This window comes from Hyperolius riggenbachi, chromosome 7, assembly GCF_040937935.1.
Source record: "Hyperolius riggenbachi isolate aHypRig1 chromosome 7, aHypRig1.pri, whole genome shotgun sequence".
NCBI classification, from domain to species: domain Eukaryota; kingdom Metazoa; phylum Chordata; class Amphibia; order Anura; family Hyperoliidae; genus Hyperolius; species Hyperolius riggenbachi.
The window spans coordinates 108,794,054-108,812,703 of record NC_090652.1 but is presented as its reverse complement, the minus strand read 5'-3'; the positions used below and the strand labels follow the sequence as shown (position 1 = coordinate 108,812,703).

Below are 18,650 nucleotides of genomic sequence, written 5' to 3'. Positions count from 1 at the left end.
AGTAGACTGAGGTAAGGAATACAGAGCTGTGGTGCCAAGCAGTCAAACAGGGGGAAAGCTGTGGTGAGGTTGTTAAAAAAAGGATTACATGGTGTAGATAAGAATTACAAAGTAAACAAAATTAAGTGCCGGTGGAGGCTGGAAATAAAAATGCTTTTAAAAGAGGAAAAAAGTAGAGTGGAGGAAGCAAGAGTTAGTGTGTGAGGAGGAATTCTCTAACCATGATGGAATAGAGAATGAAGGGGGAACATGGCAAACAACTGCTGCAGAAAATAAGAGAATTGGAGCGCGGTCCATGAAACTGACACCTGCAGACAATAAAGCAGAATTTGAAGAAAATAAGCTGATGAGATGGCAAGAAATGGCAATGTGGTGCTGGAAGAAGACTAGATGTATGTATAGCTGAGAGAGGAGGCATTACAGAGTGTTGGTGCAGTCGTGAGAGTGTAGATATTGCATCTACATAGCAGTACAGGCTGAGGGAGTGCAAAGTGAAGGCAGACAGAGGTTGCTACCAAGAGGTAGAGATGGGATAGGAAACTGAGAAAGACACAGACAGAATGGTATCTATTGAAATGAAAAGAACAGAGAGTGGGGAGAGGGACCCACAAGAAGGAAGGGGGGGGGGGGGTAGAGGGGAGAATGAGAGAGATGAGGAATGAAATAATGATGACCATGCCAGCAACAAGCAATAACTGACAAAAACAGTAAAGTGCAAGAGCAATAAGGTGAACAGAAAGTCAATAGTATATGACAGATAACAGAGGGGACGAGTAGAGTGCTCCATGGACCAGCAGGGGTTAAAAGCAAAAGCATTTTGGCTCTGTGAAAGTTAAGACTTGAGAATATCAAAGACATTATCAGAACTAAAAGAAGGAATATAATATGGAGGATGTTATGGGGGATATATCAATTAACAATAGATGCAATATAAAAGCGTACAGTTATCTAGCTGTCTGTCTGGAACAGAAGCAAAATGGGTAACTATATAAGTAAGAAGCATATCCTCACATACTTAGAAAAGCAGCTGTATCTAAGTTAGGGAATAGGGCTGTCGTAAAAGAAAAGCAGATAATAAATGAGAAAGCAATGAAACATTAATAACCTAACCAGTTAAATAAATGGTATAAAGGGAGGGGGGGAGTCACAGGAGATCCGTAGTGGGGGATAAGGCTAAAGGGGCAGTGGGTGGAGGGACAGTTCTCACACTGCAGATCTATTTGCTCCTCATCCCTCAGTCTTTGCCAAACAACATGATTAGGAGCCGTATGCTTTAACTTCACATTACGCACCATTGGATCAACATGCTGTTTGTGTTTAAGTTACACACCCCTCCTCTCTTCCTCCAGGACTCCTCACCATAAACCCCTGCACAGCTATTCCTCATCGAGAATGTGCTACAATCTGTGCCAGCCTCACTCACGAAGAATGTGCTACCACTGAATCGCTCTCTCTGCACAGCTGCCTGGAAAACATGAGAGCGGACGCAGCTCTCCGGCAGGACTGCCTCTGAATCCATCATCACCTTGCCTTGAATGAAGCTTTGAGGTCCTTCACTTGACGCAGTGAGGAACTGCGGCTCTCTTCTCAGGCCGAGTCCAGCCCTTGGATCAGTCTACAGACTCCATAGAAAGCTGTGCTGGAATGCACAGGGCAGCATTGTCCTGAGAGGACCTGATCGCCAGCCCGAGGAACCCGAATGTTTCTAACAGGTAAGTGGCATCTTCTGCCCCTGCCAGCTCGGCAGAGGTCCATGCTCCGGGCTTCCCCTGCCGCAGTATACCGTAGGATCCAGCTCTATCCATCCAGCTGCTGCTGCCTGTAATTTGCAATAGATCCAGCCAGTCATATGCTACGGATCACCCCTCCGCCTGGCTGGAGGACTGTCTCTGTATGGCAATGCCTCTGATGCCATTCCTCTACTAAATGCAAGAAACACATCCAGAGTTCAAAGCTGAGCTCCGCTGCTCCCCAAGTCTACTGTTACACGCGTTGCATGTAGCGCGCCCAGGCAGCTAGGGGGTTAATTTCCACCCACATCTGTGCCTCCAGATGTGATAGGAGACTGGCTGGCTGAGGGGAAGCTGGGAGATGGGGGGACATGACAGATAGTGTCAGGCAAAGGGGAGCTGTAGACTTCCCATTTTGAAGCTACAGCAGACCAACTCCTGGATCGCTTGCCCTGGGATTGGTAAGTCTCTAAAAATGCTATCATCACAGCAATGATGAGGGGGGTATAATCCGAGAGCCCAGGACAGAGATCAGCTGAAGGGCTCTTTAGGGAAGGACCAGCGCAGACAGCGGTCTGAAGGGGTTAACACTCCTTTAATCTGGCTTTGGCATGGCCAGGGAGTAGGATCATGTCTACGCAATGCTCCTCTTCCTCATTCCTTCCCCGACTTGCTGCTCTCCTCTTTTAATAAATGGCCGATCTCTAGTCAGTGAAAGAGATTGATGGGCAGCCTCGTAAAACTTTCACAGATAGCCATATTTTTAGCAAATCTAGCAGGTCTCTAGACTGACAGCAGTCAGGGCAGTTTGGCTGGGGGTCTGTGCGAGAGGATTGAGTGCTTAGCGTGTACCCTTGTGTCTTTTTTTTTTATCTTCTTCAAGAGAGATCCTTTGACGGTACAGTGATTCCGGTTGTCCCGTGTGCATTGGTGGAGGAGCTGGCGATGTCCTGAAGGTGGCAGAGGAGGTTTCAGCACCAGCGGATGGCGGACAGCTCCAGGCTCCACTAGGGATCGCCCGGAGTCCTGTATCCCAGCTAAGCCCTGGAGCTGTCCAGCACGACTCTCCTCATGAAATTCACTGCAAGGAGCCTTCCCCTCTCCTATCGTCTGCTGGACCTAAACCAGGTATGGGATATCTATTTATCTATGTATCTATCTGCCTATCTGTGCTTGTCTACAGCATGCACATGTTTAAAATCAGATTATAATGACACTAGCTGTGTCTATAGTCTCAGCCACAGCGGAAGGCATTGACTTTCAGGTTTTGGTGTGCTCTATTTTTTGATAGCCTTAGTCCATTTCACAAATTGTATTTTTTTCTCTCCTCTCTTATGAGAGTAAGCAAAGAATCTATATATAGCTCTTGCCTTAAAACCAGCTCTGTGGTATCTAGCCAGTAGGAGGGTTAATACAACTGTTGCAATTTAGAATCTACGCATTTTCATTGTCTGATCCAAAGCTGTTAGGGGCATGTGAGATAGGGAGCGCTCTGAGATGCCTGTAGGCTGAAACTCATTATAAATATAAACTATATATAATGTGTGTGTAATTTTTTCCTTGCAAAGGCTAGACAGTCCATATTGTGCTATATAGTCTAGCCGGTCTTTAGCTTTTTTTTTTCATATACAGATTAAGCTGTTTGCTGATCAGTTTAGAACTTGTCGAAAATGAGTAATGGCCTTGATTGCATGCGGTCCTCTAGAGAATGGAATCCGCCGCCTGCTGATCCTGAATACTAAGCTTTGCCTCATTTTTTTCACCCTATGTTGGAAATAAAGAGATTCTGCTTGGCTTAATTTGCTCTGTTAATTTCCTCTGTCAGATTTACTGCTTGAATCCCATGATGTGACTATACAGTATTTTCTGTTGTACTGAACTTAGAAAACTGGTAAAAAAAATATTGTTCTGTATAGTAGTTGATGAAATGGCACGTAGTTTTGATATGCACTGCAAAAACTAATGTGCAGTTGAGGAAGTGGCTTGTGCAGTTTTAAGCAGCACACTGACGCATTATATTGGAGGCGTGAAGGGTCTGAAGAAGATTTTTGTTGGGTTACATCCTTTATTGGCGTCTTCTATGTCTTTGGGACTCTGGCGATCAGATCTTTGCATCTGGTTTTCCTGGCTCTTGCATTTTCCATTGTAATTCATTCTTTACAGTAAAAGCTGAATGAACAGCATGTTGCAGCATTAAGAGTGAGACTCTCAGTTTGAATTATGAAACACGGCGCAAAGAAATCTGCAGAAGACATGGAGTAGCTGCTGTCCAGGGTGGCCAATATGAACACTGGTTTCATTTGACACCGACTGGTAACTGATTGGTTGCTTTAAGCAGCTCCAGATCTCTTTGCACCCGTCTCGGTATATTGTCTGCCTTGTATCGGGACTGAGGAGCAGAGTCAGAGATTCTGGGGTGGAGAACTCACTGCTGGAGTCCCTGAGAGGTGCGAGAAACCAATCTGTGATCCAACCCAACACAGTACTCGCTTATAAATGAAATTCTGGTTTTGGGTAGACAGGTCCTTTAAGACGCTCTTATTGTTCCGTATGCTTATGCAGTATGTTAAGCTAATGCATCTGTCTAATTGAAATCAATGTATAGCAGATTTCACTTATTAAACTTTATCTAGTTACTGTGATGTATATATTAATTATGTGTAGAGGGCACCCCTGCTGCAGAATTGATGCCATAGCCAATATATATTACACCATTTTGCCTTTAACTGCACAAAAAAAGCATTTTAGCCAGAAATACTAGTGCTAGGGGACAGATTCTGAAGACTGTGACTTGCTATTACACGTGTGTTATGTATTCATTTTTACATTCTGTAGACCAGCATTTGCAATCCAATCCCCACGTCCCAGCAGCAGCGGTCGGCATTTTGTGCTTTATCCACACAGGTAGTTATCTACATTGCTTAGACATTAATGACTCCATCTGTGGTGGTGTGAGGCTACCTTCACAATATGCTCTGTGGCTGGAACTCAGGGACGCCTCTAAGAAACATTGCTATGGATATCTGACATACATCACTTATAGTTCAGAGCTCATAAGCTGTGTTTACACCTTGCGTGTCATGTTTCGATGCGCGGTCATCTACAGCTTGCACACAACACAGACTGTTCTGTCACTTTAATAAGTATACCCTGTGGAGTGTAGCCTGTCACTTTAATAAATTAAATGGAGCGTGGCATTGTTGCTTTAACAAATATGTTCAATGGAGCGTATCAGCATGGACGGCACTGTTGCAAATTGAACTCAATGTCACTTTAACAGATTTTATGGACGAGGTGTATATTGTCTATTCTCCTTAATGGTCAGATGTGTCACAGGGTCACTGAGGAGCCACCACACCGATAGACCAATGGATAAACATGCAGTCTATAAATTAATCAGATGAAAACAGGTGATACACCTTCAGTAGTGGTGACAATTCGGTGTCCCCAAGTATTTATTATCATCCGACGTAAGGTCCAGAGTCATCAGAGATTGGAATGGTAGCCTAGGGATTACATTTGGACTCGGTCCATAAAGAAGAACTGACAATGATGTCATATGTGAGGTCATGATGGGATTCCCCTTTAGGCTTGGGCTTCCCTTCAATACCCAAATGCAGATTAATTTTGCTTCCTAGGCAGTTATAACATAACAGTAGGGGCTTAAAAAAACACTTTGAGAAGCCTTTCATATCGGTACACACTTTTTAAATGTTTCCACATGATGAAAGCCATTCAGTTTTACTACAGCAAGCTAATTTTAGCAATAAGCTTTAATTCCTTTTTCGATTATAACTCTTATTAAGCATTGGTATTAATTAAAATCCTCATTCTCTTAAAATTCCATTCAGTCATTTTTTTTTATCGCTTTGCCATTACCATAGACTGTGAGCACACAAAATGACTCACTTGCCAATGTGCCGATTGCAAGGATTAAGTCTATGGAGTGAGGAACGAACCAGATATACAGCCACGATACAAATGGACATCTGCGATGTCTGGCATGCCACTCTAGTTAAGAGATTTTTATTATTTTTTGCATTTCATTTACTTTTTTGCAGTTTAGTTGGTAGAGGAGGGGGGGGGGGGGGGGGGGTTCAGAAGCATCCACTTGATGCATTGCAGCTTCAATTCGAATGACAGATGCTGTGGTATTTTCCATTCGAGTAAAAGAATTAATGATAGGCACAGGACTGAGATAGCTTGCCAATCAGAAGCACCATTGTTAAGCGGCAAATTTGGGTGCCAAGGAATCCTGATTGCATGTTAATGAAGTGAAAATAATATCCTGCATGCCCTGGGCAGCCAGAAACCATCACAACATGGAAGACAGGTTAATGCAGGGGGAAATAAAACACAGCATATGAATACATTTACTCTGCGGGAGAGAACTGGACATGTGGCCAAAGATTAATGACCTATTCTCCATTGACCACTTGTCCTTGCTATTGCCCAGCCATCATTTGCATCCTTAGTCTGAATTCCTTAATTCATCTAGTTATGTTGCTATTGTCCAGTGTAATTTGAGTAATCAGCTGAATTTTAAGATTCCTGGATCCCCTCCACTGCCTGTAGGGTTTGAGATGAGCACAGCAGGGAGCCTCCCTTCTTTAATGGTGCTTTTAATTTGTGAAGCATAACACAGGTACAGCTCCTGCTCCTGTTTCCTTCTCCTTTTGAAAATGTCACATCTAACAGCTTGCCACCTGCTCTATCAGAAACAGGGATGTGATAATTATGCCAAGATTCAAAGGAACCATCTCTGCATTACTCTGTGTTTGGATTGTTGAGCATCACCTCTCGTCATTAGGAATTTAATTTAGTTCTGGGTAGTGCTACATCTGTGTTGCTGACAACAGACGACGACTCCTTGTGAATATATTGACTGTTGACAAAGATTTTTTTTTGGGGGGGGTTTTAATTTTAAAAACTGAAAATGAGACGCATGATCTGCTTCACATGACCATACATACTCACTGTGTACATATGAAGGGTACAGAGCCATTAAGATTTTGTTTTGAAGCCAAACCCTCAAAAAAATAAGCTATCAGAGATGTAGAAATTGGTTCCAGTCTCTATAAGCGTGCATGTTGGGATGGGCTGAGATAAATCTTGAGTTGGTTCTCTTTACTCATTGTCTCTTCTTGCGTTAAATCTGTGAACATTTAGGAAGCATTTAACCATCTGCTTTCACCACTCCTTAACTTTGAATGGTCCTGGTAGAATTCTAATTGTGTCTCCTACCAGGGGTGTACTGCTAGTGTTCCATGACCTGGCCCATGGTGAGGAGGCCCAAAAGCTTACAAGTTATGAGTTGCTTATCCTGGAGTTTATCTTTTATAGGTCCTACAAACTTTGTTGTGGATTGTCATGGTAGTTTTTATTTTCCTTAGCTAGTGTCTCATATTGATCTTGTGTCTCATTATGTAGTCCAAATCTGATCATACATTTGCATTAAGTGGGTCATTCATTTAAAAACAGCTGGTGTTGAAAACTCTTTACATTAGACAGTCATTACTTTTCATATGTAAGTAAACCTTTTCTTAACTGTAGAAAGCTAAAATATTAGATAATTGTTAGACAAGAAAGATCACCATAAGGATGGACCCTTTAGCTTATTGAAGGAGGAAGAAAAAGCACCCCCCCGCCGAACACACACTACACACCCACCACCACTACCACCCAGAAGCAGCTAGCCAAATGAATTCAAAGTAATAGATTATTAATGTCACAAGCAGGTCAGTTCTGAGGTCAAGCTAGGCACCTAGGGACAGATAATTCTTGACCCAACAAAGCAAGTGGTCAGATTAGACAACACGTGTCCGATGTCTCTACATAGCTTTAGATACTAAGCTGCTCCCCACTATAATGATATTTTGTAAGTTCTAACTGTTTATGTTGTTGGATTTTTGCCATGTTAAGGATGAATGTTTTTGTCTTTCTGTTGAAGAATAAATGGACAGAAGATTGGAGGTGCGCAAATAATATTTTTAAACAAAAAGTCAAGCTTCATGGCAAACAGTGTCAGTCCTACAGATTTCTGAAATGAAGTATTGTTTTGTTAGTTTGTTTTGTGTGCCACCATTAAGATAAAAAAAATTGAGGGCCCCCCACAAAGTACTCTTTAGGGTTCCTCTTGAACCTCACTGCAAGGTAAAATTCAGGACTTCTCTGCATCAGTATACTACCTGTAAGCCCCTGGTGGTAACCCTTTTTTTGCTTTGGATTGTATTACCCAATTTTTGAAGGTTCTGCTCTTGTTATATTAAATTTTAAACACCTTTGTGACCTTCTAGTGGTAAACAAAAACACAGTGTGAATATTTGGCAAAATAATATGAAAAGTAGATCATATGCATCTCAAACCATCTAAAAAACAAGTGGTATCAAAACAGAGGTGCCGAGTGTTGTTTGTTTTGCTAGATGCTGTAACTCCTTTTTCTATTGCCTGAGGAAGCGGGCACTGACCCGTGAAACGCGTTGCTTTGTTTTATCTGGAGTTCGTTAATAAATAGACTGAATGTACAGTCGTGTTGTGTCTGCTTGGAGGAGGTAAGTCCACCACTGCCTCCTCTAATTACCAAATTTTTGGCTTTTAAGCTCATTTAAAACCCCTTTTATTCTTTTGGCGCCTCTGTTCTCTCCTATATAATATTGTATCCACCCTGGGTGGAGGGTTGCGACCCTTTTCTACTATCTACAGAGAGCGACTTCTTATTCCTGAGTGGGGTCAGGATAATCTCCCCACCTGCCTTTACAGTGATTGCCTATTGGTGACCCATGCTTGTGAGTATAACAACTATTACTCTTTGTCATTATCCCCTTTGTCAATACATACTACACTATTGGGGCTTTTGGTGTTCCTCTGTTTATCTCGTTTGCAAGTAGCATCAATGGTTCATATGTTTATTTCACTTGCTTCTGCTTCGGTCGCCTCTGTACACTTTACCTAAAACTTTCATGAACTTGTCACTAAATACAATTAATGATGGCACCGCAGCATGTAATATATTTTAACACACAGCTGGCAACCATTAATCTCAAAGAAAGACGAAGAGCAAAAATGTCACTGCCTAAACTGGTGGCTAATATAAAAGACTTGATTATAAAGTGATGATATTCTGTAATGATTGATTTTACATGCAGGTTTGGTTACCTTTTACACATATTTGTAAAAATTCCTTTTTACTAATGTTTTTTAGCTGAAGATGGTCCAGCAGGAGCTAGCCTTGCCACACTTTATCTCCTTCCCCATTGCTGATCAGAATTAAATGAACATAAATATCTCCAAATGTATCACTGTATAGTTTAAAGTTGCCATTATGTTACTTCTGTAGTTATGACCCCCATCTTTTTCTACTTCTGTAGGAGGATATTTGGCAGATAAAGACTCCATTTACTAGCTGCACCGAGGAGGGGCAGGGCTGTGTCCTCTATAGTAGTCTTAGAACAAGAATGAAACTTGGATTAAAAAAAGACTACAAAGTGATAGAAGTAAGGGCTGGTTCACAAGGGCTTCTGTCGAGCTACTGCTCAGCGTCTGGTTCAAAGGCCGTTGTTTTTTTGTTTTTTTTTCAAGAATGCTTAATGTTTTAGTGTGTTACTGTTCTGGGTTCTTGGTGGATTTTGCAGGAAGAAGGGCTGGGGTTTGATGGGTTTTGTTGGCATTCAAACTCAATGCCAGCAACAGCAAACGACTTCTAGAAGCTGCATGTTGCTTTTTAGACTAGAGGCTGGGATCTACTGACAGGCTTTCATGAAGGCCTGCAAAAGCTCATACTAAAAGCTCCCATTCACTTGAATGGGACATGCTCGATCCCTAAAAAGTCACTTTTAAAAGGCTGTGTTTGACGCCCGCAAAGGGTCCATGTGAACTAGCCCTAAAACCTAGAAAAGGTCAAGGAAAGGTTAAAGAATGGAGGAGCAGTGGGATGAGGGGAGGTTATAGTTTATTTCAATATTGATCAGCTATGGGAAGAAGGGGATAAGGGTTGTGGGGAGTAGTTAGTTAATTTAAATATTGATCAGAAATGGGGACATTGTGAGCGTGTGGCTGCTTTAATATCTTGGCAGAGCTTAGCTTTATATTACTTGTCCTTTAAAGTGTATTTGCAATTGTGGGTATAAATGTCACAGTGTTTTCATTTTAATACAACTCATGTAATAACCTATAGATGCGGCACGATGTCTGAAGTAAGCGACAATCCAGGAGAAGTGACAATATATGCAGCGTTGATCATTTGACTTCTCTTTTTATAGTTCGGAGCTTAGTGTACAGCTTCCTGTGTTCCAGTATGTTGCATTGCTCCCAGTTTGCATTCACCTGCTATGGTTTCCTGATCTCTTCTATAATTATTGTTTTCACTATTCATTATTCATGAACTCTGATCAATAGAATTACCTTGTTTTTCTTCTTCTTATCAAATAGTCACGTTAACAGGTTGTAAAATTCTAAATGGCAGTAATAGTGGTTGTAGAATCAGTAAGGCTCTGGAATGTAATCTATCTATAGAACTGCACAAGAGGGACCTGAATGGTAAACGCTTCATTCCTGAGTGATGATTTTCTTTTGTTCGGTATCTTGGTTGTTTTGAATTGCATTGCAGATGTCATTTTCATGTGCTGTTGTATTGTAGTGGCGGATTAATCTGCTGCAGGTCTTCCATGCACTGTTGTCTTAGATAGCAGTCCTACTATGGCTGGTGCCATATACAGCTCTGCACTTCCTTACTGCCCAGTCTTGTAGTTATCTATAGTATGCCTGTGAGAAAGCAATGGGTGGTCTTCCACTTTTTTGACATTAAAGAGACATCATAAGACAAAGGGTAAAGCTATATAGTATAAGGCAGTAGCTTAACTACAATTCATGGGAACCCCTAGCTAAACTTTGATGAAAGCCCACCCCAATGATCACACCCCTTCCCTTGCCTCCGCATGGTGCCCTTCATGACCTTGGGGCCCATCTCACAAGGGTCATAAAACATGTGCTGCCATCATGATCTTCACACCCATAACAAGTGTAGCCACAAAAACACCTAATCTGAAGTACAGTCCCCTGTATTGGAGGAAGGGACCCCCTCACAATTGCAGGTGCTGCTCCTCTCTATTTTTACCCCTGGTGTGAACGCCAGCCTTGCCACCTTGCATTTCATTTGATGCACATTTAAAAGATATATTCTGTTTTCAGCCCTGGCAGTCCTTCAAACTTGATTTTTTTTTGTCTAGGCACGGTCTTTGCATATGTCACATACACCAGGCTTTGCCCCAATGCAGAGGTTGCAGCACAAATAGGGCAAGGAGTGGGGGCATGGCAATGGTAATGGCAAAATCTATTCTTTTCACTCATCCACATCAGCTGTCTATTGCCACTTTCCATTCTATATGCTATAATTGTCCCTTCCATAGACATCTGATCCCTTACTACATGGTCGACAACCTCTCCTTCTATGTACTGCTAGGTATAGGAACTCCTTCTTCCCCTCTGTTGTCAACCTCTTGAACTCTATCCAGAGGCCCCCCCCCCTTCCCCTTTAAGGTCTGCAGCCATGGGCAAATGCTTGCAATAGACTGACTATCGGAACACTGTATCTTGTTGCATGACATATTGCATTGAAGCTGCTGCGATTGTGTTTCCTGCATCATATTCTGTTTAAAGCTGCTATTATTATTGTCTTATTGTTTTCCTGTGTTATATTCCTGTTTAACTTTCAGTTTTGTCTTATTGTTTTCTGCATTCTTATTTATTGTTTTAATTTATTTTCCATTTTGAGCTTTTTTTGCATTACCTTCAGCGCAGCAGCCACCTCTTCCTGTGCGTTCCCTTGTGAAGCAGCTCCCTTCATCCATATGTAGCACCTCATATGCAGCTGCACTGCTCTTCCATGTACATGTTCTATGTGTGCAGACTTTCTATACCATTTGCTCTATCTCTTGTATAGGTGTGGCAGCCACTCTTTCTATGAACACCCCCACTCCACCTTTCCTTCAACCAGCAGCCTAAATGACCTTTGCAGAATGGTCTTCCTATCCTGTTGACAGGCCCCCATACCCAGATGTTCTGGAAGTTCTCCAGAATTAGAGATATGCTGGGGCTCACAGCAGCTTTGTCTTTCATACCAGTGAAGGAAGCTTTACATATGAAAGAAACATTACAAACTCCACATTACTGTCATTTGTGTTGATCTTTTCCCGCCTAAAACGTTTGCTGACCCAGACTTCAAATGCAGATCAGGTATTCTGGTTTTCTCTGGTTTGGCTGGCTAGATCCTTGTTCTAGTTGTGTGGATCAGGAATATAGTTGTGTGGATAAGAAAGTACTGAAGCCAAAAGATCAACATGAACACCAGACAATGGGTATTTCTAGAAAGGGGTAGCAATGACAGCTTCCGAGTTTCTCCCAGATGAGACTGTTGAAGAGGTACCCAAGATGGATAAAACTTCATAAAAAAAATAAAGATGTAGGTGGCTTATCTCCCCAATGACACTAAAGAGATGAATAAAATTAGATTTGCATAGGAAATGCGTTTCTTGGGTACAAGCCCACTTCCTCAGGACAATAAAAGTGCCACTGTTCAAAAGCCCAAAAGCACAGAACGCCGGTGCAAATCAAATCTATTATTATTTATTGAAATATTTATAAAGCGCCAACATATTAAAATCTACTTTTATTCATCCTGTTAGTGTCATTGGAGAGGTAAGCTACCTCCATCTTTTCTATTTTTATTGTGCTTTTAATTAAGCTTTATCCATCCTAGGTGCCTCTTCCCCCTTGTTTTGCTAGTTTACCTCCCCTTTCCAGGTAAGATGGAAGGTTTTTTGGTCTACAGTGGTTCTGCCACCTGCAGTGCCAGTTTACTTTTCAAAGAGTACAACCAATCCTCACCCGGTTATAGCTGGAGTGTCCGAATGGAGACGGGTCGTTGTTCATTTGCTTTATGTAGTTGCTTGCCCCCTTCTCGGTTCATTTGCTAAAGACTAGTGACGTAATGTGCTGTTGGGCTCCCGTTGTCTCTGTGTTATTTTCTAAGGTGTACGTTCACCTCACTCCCTCTTCGATTATCCCAGACAAGGTTTGTGTTGATGAAGTGAAAATGTCAAGACTGTGTTTAAAAACGTTTGAAATCTCAAACTGCAGAAAATGAACACTTTAAGCTCTTTGTTTACCCTCGGACGGCATCATCATGAATCAGTGGAGTGATGTGTGTTTTTTGCTAAGTTCTCACATGCCTATATATAGATCCCACTTGTCAGCTTGGCATTGGAAGGTACTAAAACATGATTATCCTATTCTGTCTTCATGTAACATTATTTTAAATGGTAGGTGGCTAAATTAAACACAAATAGTGGATAGTAAATGTCTCATTTATTATTTCCCACCAAGCAGGGTCCTCCTGCAGACCAGCAGCAACCTGTGATATTGTGGCTTCTCTTGTGCTTGCTGCCTGTGAATGATTGCACAGTGAGCAGTTTGGGACCATTAGAAGTTTGGTGTTCCACCTCTTATGTCTGTAATGAGATCTCACCAAATCATTAGGGACAGTGTAATAAGCACCAGACTACCTGTTCCTACCCAGAAATCAGGCAAGGTTATGCTGATATATTAAAGACCTTTAGAAAAGCTATGAAGTTTGCACATTGTGTTGGATATTGCATTGGCTGGTGATCTTAGAAAATATGCTTTTTTTGCTGCTAAATATTTGGTTATTTAATTAGTGAGTGTATAATTTCCACATTTAAAGTCTGTCTGAAATAATTTTGTTGCAAACTGAAAAGGAAAAATACATGCTGCACCTATCCATAGATCCTCATCTCCACTATACTGAACATTAGCTGCCTACTCACCTGTAGTCAATATGGATACATAATGCTTTATTAAAGACTGACAGGCACGATAGACTATCAATCTAATGGGAGGTGTGGCTTTGGCTAATAGAACAATGACTCGCCTCCTCCTGTCCCCACATATTCATGTAACTGAAGAGGATAGGTTAAGGTTTGACTGGGAAGGGAGATGTAGGTTGAGAGTTATTGTTCCTTCTTGTCTCCTCTTATCCTGTGGCCATGTCTTCTGGGATGAGGAAGTGTGGCTGAGCCACGGTCCACCCATTCCAGCAGGAAATGAGAAGGGGCGTGGTTAAGCTGCCACTCCAGTCCTGTAGGGCGACATAGTTCTTGAAGCAGACTTCTCTGTAACTGTGAGGAGAAACATGAGTGTATGTAGACCAATGCTGCTCGTGCTAATGCTCACTATTACATTTTTACATGTTTACATTACTTTGTTTTATTGTTATGAATAAATACTTTTATTGTTGTTTTAGCAGTACAGATTAGCTAGCTATTTTAATTTGCTTTACATAGTGTGTTTTGTTCCTTAAGTAGTTTACTTTAAAGCTGAAAATATATATTGGCCTGTTTCTACCCACAATGACACCAGAGGAAAATTAAACTTGGGTCCAAGTAATGATGTACACACTCAGCAGATGACTAATGAAGATTTATTCTTCAACCACATGACATTTTTTCAGCATAATGTTTGGGGGTCGTCTCGCAGTGTCCCCTTCATTAGGGAATAATCGTCCTACCTTAGGAATACATCTTCATTACATATCTGCTGAGTGTGTGGACAAGTTCTTGAACTACTACATTATGCTGATGTGACATCATCCACTGATTGGTCTCCTGCACTCTTATTACTGGATTTACTCACACAGTGGTCAGTGCAGCCATAATCTGTATATTAACTTCATGTTAAAATTACATTTGGTCTTGTTTTTATAACCAGATATTGCTACCATGGCAAAACTCTCATCATACCACTGTTTTAATGAAATAATTTAGCAGTGCACTAAATAAAAGTACGTTGTAAGTGATGTCAGGCAGTTACTGCAGCCTGATTTATATTCCTTTTATCCTTGTAAGATCTTTTCACACAGTTTGCTACAAGCAATCTATTCTATTCATGTAGGACAAGTGGGAAAGACTGTTCCGCACACCGCAATAGGTCAAAATAACTTGCTTGTCTTGTTAAGTCATGTTGCTTACAGCACAGGATGGAGCATCACCAGCCAAAGAGTGAAGCTACATAGTGCATGAAGTGAAGAAGTTACCTAGAACTTCAAATTCCATACACAACCTCTTTATTTATCCATGCAATTAAAACATAGCGTTATCAAACAAATTCCACACTTATCTGACACAGGCACTGGCATCACAAGGAGGTGGGAGAGGCCAGGTCCATCAAAGTTTTACCCAGCTAGGGCTTTCTCAAGACCATCACGATTGGTATTGAGAAAGCCCTAGCTGTGGAACCGTTGACCGACTTTGCCTCTCCTACCACCTTGTGATGCCAGTGCCTTTGTCAGATAATTATGCAATTTGTTTTACAATGCTTGCTATGTTTTAACTACATGTATTAATAAAGAGGTTTTGTATCGGATGTGATGCTCTAGGCAACTTCTTCCCTTCATAGTCTATACTATTCCTAACCACATCTTGGCTGTGCACTGTAGCTTGAGTTTGAACAGGGACACCTTACTGGGCTTATCCTGTCTCCTCCAGGTCAGTCTCAGCAATGATAAGCAATTTCTTACAGTCATGACTCACCAATAGTCTCTTGAGCTTTTAGCATTGCCTCTGGAACTATTAAGTACACACAGGGCATGTCCTGAACATAAAGTAGGAAGAAACCTCATTGCTCATGTCTGTTTTTTAGTAGAACACCTGGCATATTTCCAGCAAGAGGTTAATACACCCACCATGGCTGCTTGACCCCTAAGTTGCTCTCTAGTAGGTGCTAGTTTTTGCTTTTTGGTACTGTTATATATCATATACCATACAGAATTCTGGCAGCTTTGCAGCTTTATTCAAATCGCACCTTCTAAAAAACATAATATCAATGGGTGGGGGGAAATTACATGCCTGACATCTGTTTCAGGTCACCCGAGGACTTCTACAGGGGTCAAGTGATGATCAGAGCAGGAAAAACGTAGGGAGACTTCTCAGAGAAGGTACACTTAAATCCCTAGACTAAACCGATAAGAAATGTGGGTGGTTTCTACTAGAATTTTAAGTATACAATCAGAGAACCGTTTTTCAAAATCCAGAAACAGGTCAAACCTCCTTAGGAACTAACTATCTTTGAAAAACTGTTCACAAGCTTGAAATGTCAAAAGATCAAAATAAGTTTTGGTCACAAATATTAGGTAATGAAAAAAAATCAAAAAAAGTCACAAATGAAAGAGTAAGGTTAGACTTTTGGGTCAATTTATTTCACAGCACTAGTTCACCATCACCAATAGATAGATACAAAAGATCTATAGGGCCAGTCCTCCTTAATACAGCCAAGAGTACAATTCTGGCCTGGTGCAAAAACATGGAATTTTCCACACTACGAGATCGGCTCCATAGGATACAAGGCCATCAAAGAAAAAGAAAAATAGCTCCAAAGTTTACAAGAATGCAATGCAAGAGTTAGCAGTTTGATGTATTGACCCTTCACTAAATTAACTAAACCTGCTCAGGATTAAAAAGAATGTAGAACTAAATGTCAAAATCAATGTACTGTAATTAAGGTTATGACCTTAGGGGACATTGCCATCAATGGTGCATGGCATGAACAACATGGTACTTGTCTAGATTTAAGGGGTGAGAATGTGGGAAGGATGTTGGGGGAGGGAAGGGTGAATTAGGAATAGGGCATAAACAAGACCATCTGATTAGCTCATATGCATGTTTGCTTTGCATCATTAATGGTTAGCCATTGACCATGCTGGTGCCTGTAGGTAACCTCAATTCAGAAACCTTTGGATATGCCCTTGTGTTGGGGAAGGTTATTGTAAGCTTAACTGACTATGCAAATGTGTTGTGACTTAAAAATAAAGATTAAATGGAAAAATAAAACATTTAAATACATCTGTTCAACTCCCGGGAGACTAGTTGGAGAGCTCATTGGCAGACATCTTAGGGAATATTCCAAACTTTTGCAGCTGACTCCATTTGAAGGACAAAACATAAATTACAAAAAAAAAGTTTTATTTTCCTCTGGTGTTTAGTTCAATGAAACTTCCCGAAGTTTCTCTATAACTAAGAGAGTAGCACTGATTCCCTGTTGACTGTGGTTATTTTAGGCACTCCAGCTTAGAACATTCTGAGTTGTTTTACCTTAGAATAGACCGCCAGAGAAGGATGAATATAGCGCCAGCTTTTATATCTTGAATAGGCGTGTGATCAGTCTAGGGACAGTTTCGTCGAACATGTAATTTACATTCACGATAACCCCCTACCATGTATTTAAATAACCAGAAAAAAGTACATTTCTACCGAAGTAAATGCACTGTAAGTTACTTTTCTTATGTTTCCGTCGATTACAGTAAACAGTAAGAATTTGACAGATCTGACAGATCGTTAAACTCCTCATGGGGATTCTCAGTTATTTTCTTTATTCTTTACAAAAGCACTCCCTAAAAAGGATCCATACAAACATGCTAGCCAGTGCTCTATTTGCTTGCACCCTAATTTGAGAGTTTGACTGAGCAACTGACATTCAGGAAATACTTTTGAAAATAAAGAACACCCTGATAATCCCCAATGAGGAAATGGACTAGTCCAAAACCTGACAGATCTGACAGACTTTTACAATCTATTGTAAGTGACAGAGACATAGGAAAAAATACATTTATAGTGCATTTTTGCTCTGGAACAAATGTACATTTTAATACATATGCACACACATGCATTTTACATTTTTAAAGTTTTCAAGATAGTCGTCCTTTAAGTTGCCCAGTATTTGAAGCAGAACTTCAATGATCTATATATAGACAGAGAAGAAAAAATACTTATCATTTTTTGCATTGCATTTATGTAGTATCTATTTCCATGGAGTTTTGGTTGGCTTTTATTGATGTGTTATCCTTCTGCTTGTGAAAGAATTAACTACTGTTGTAGTAATAGTTTTTACACTACTTTATGGTGCTTTAAATAGGATATTTATGAATTTAGATGTAAAAGCTTGTCGCTCCCGTGTTATACGCATTCAGCCAAGGCATAACGCGTAGCATTCATTTGCGGCAGAATTCATTTTTCCTAACGTTGCCATGCAAGCCAATAAAAAGTTTATGAAAAGGAGCGCTCATTAATATTCATACATACACTGCCCCATCCCTCTGTATCTGCTTGACTACAAACCCTCAGGAGATTGTAGCCAGTGAACGTTAAGATTCTCTACATTTGCTGAGCATTGTGTTTAGACGTGCTGTAGGCAAATGCATCTTTTTGCATTGTTACTAGTTTTATGGCAGCGATGCATGTTAATTCACGATTTGGGTCAACGTACATTTGTAAAGTTTATGTCTGTGTTATAGTGTTATATTGTGGAGACTTGTACAGCCCATACTGGAGAGACAGATTTCTGAGCCCAGGGCTAGCCCACTTAAACTGTTGCGGGCAAGAGTTTGGATGGATAGTAACTACATGGTGTGCCAGGAGATTTGGCTGTACAGTCGCACTTTATTCTGCTCTCAGGAAACTGATGGCAGTGCTCTGCCATACAACATTGGAACATGAGCTGTATACAGTGGGGTGGCTGGATGTAGACTCTAGAAAGATGGAAGATGGAAGAGCATAATGCCAACAGCCTGTCTACTCTCATCATATATAGCTAGTGTGTGTGTGGGGGAGGGGGGCAGCTGATGGCTAAGCCAGTACTGAAAGGCTTTGATTGGTTCAATTTAATTCTCTCTGAGTCAGTATAAATGTTCATGTTTGGAGAATTTTTTCACTCATTTCTAGCAATAGAGCAGGAAGAATTGCAACTCTTAAAGTGGGTGAAACTCAAAATTAAATGTTTGCTCTAAAACCTTAAACACAGTAGAAAATTAATATGAAACAGTGTAAGACTGGTTGGATGCTATTTCAAAGCATAGTT

General features: G+C 40.9%; 1 protein-coding gene across 4 annotated transcripts in view; it reads left to right on the top strand.

Annotated features, from left to right (window-relative positions):
* The first annotated feature begins 1,198 nt into the window (after positions 1–1,198).
* ELFN1 (extracellular leucine rich repeat and fibronectin type III domain containing 1) overlaps positions 1,199–18,650 on the top strand; it is a 941,931-nt gene continuing 924,479 nt past the window's right edge. For 2 of the 4 annotated variants that reach the window (XM_068244492.1, XM_068244494.1), the window contains exons 1-2: positions 1,201–1,712; positions 2,614–2,858. The gene's annotated coding sequence lies outside the window, so the exon portion shown is untranslated. Of the gene's footprint in view, positions 1,713–2,075; positions 2,192–2,613; positions 2,859–18,650 lie in introns of those variants that run through there. The other 2 variants (XR_011022717.1, XM_068244493.1) reach the window with 2 other exon arrangements.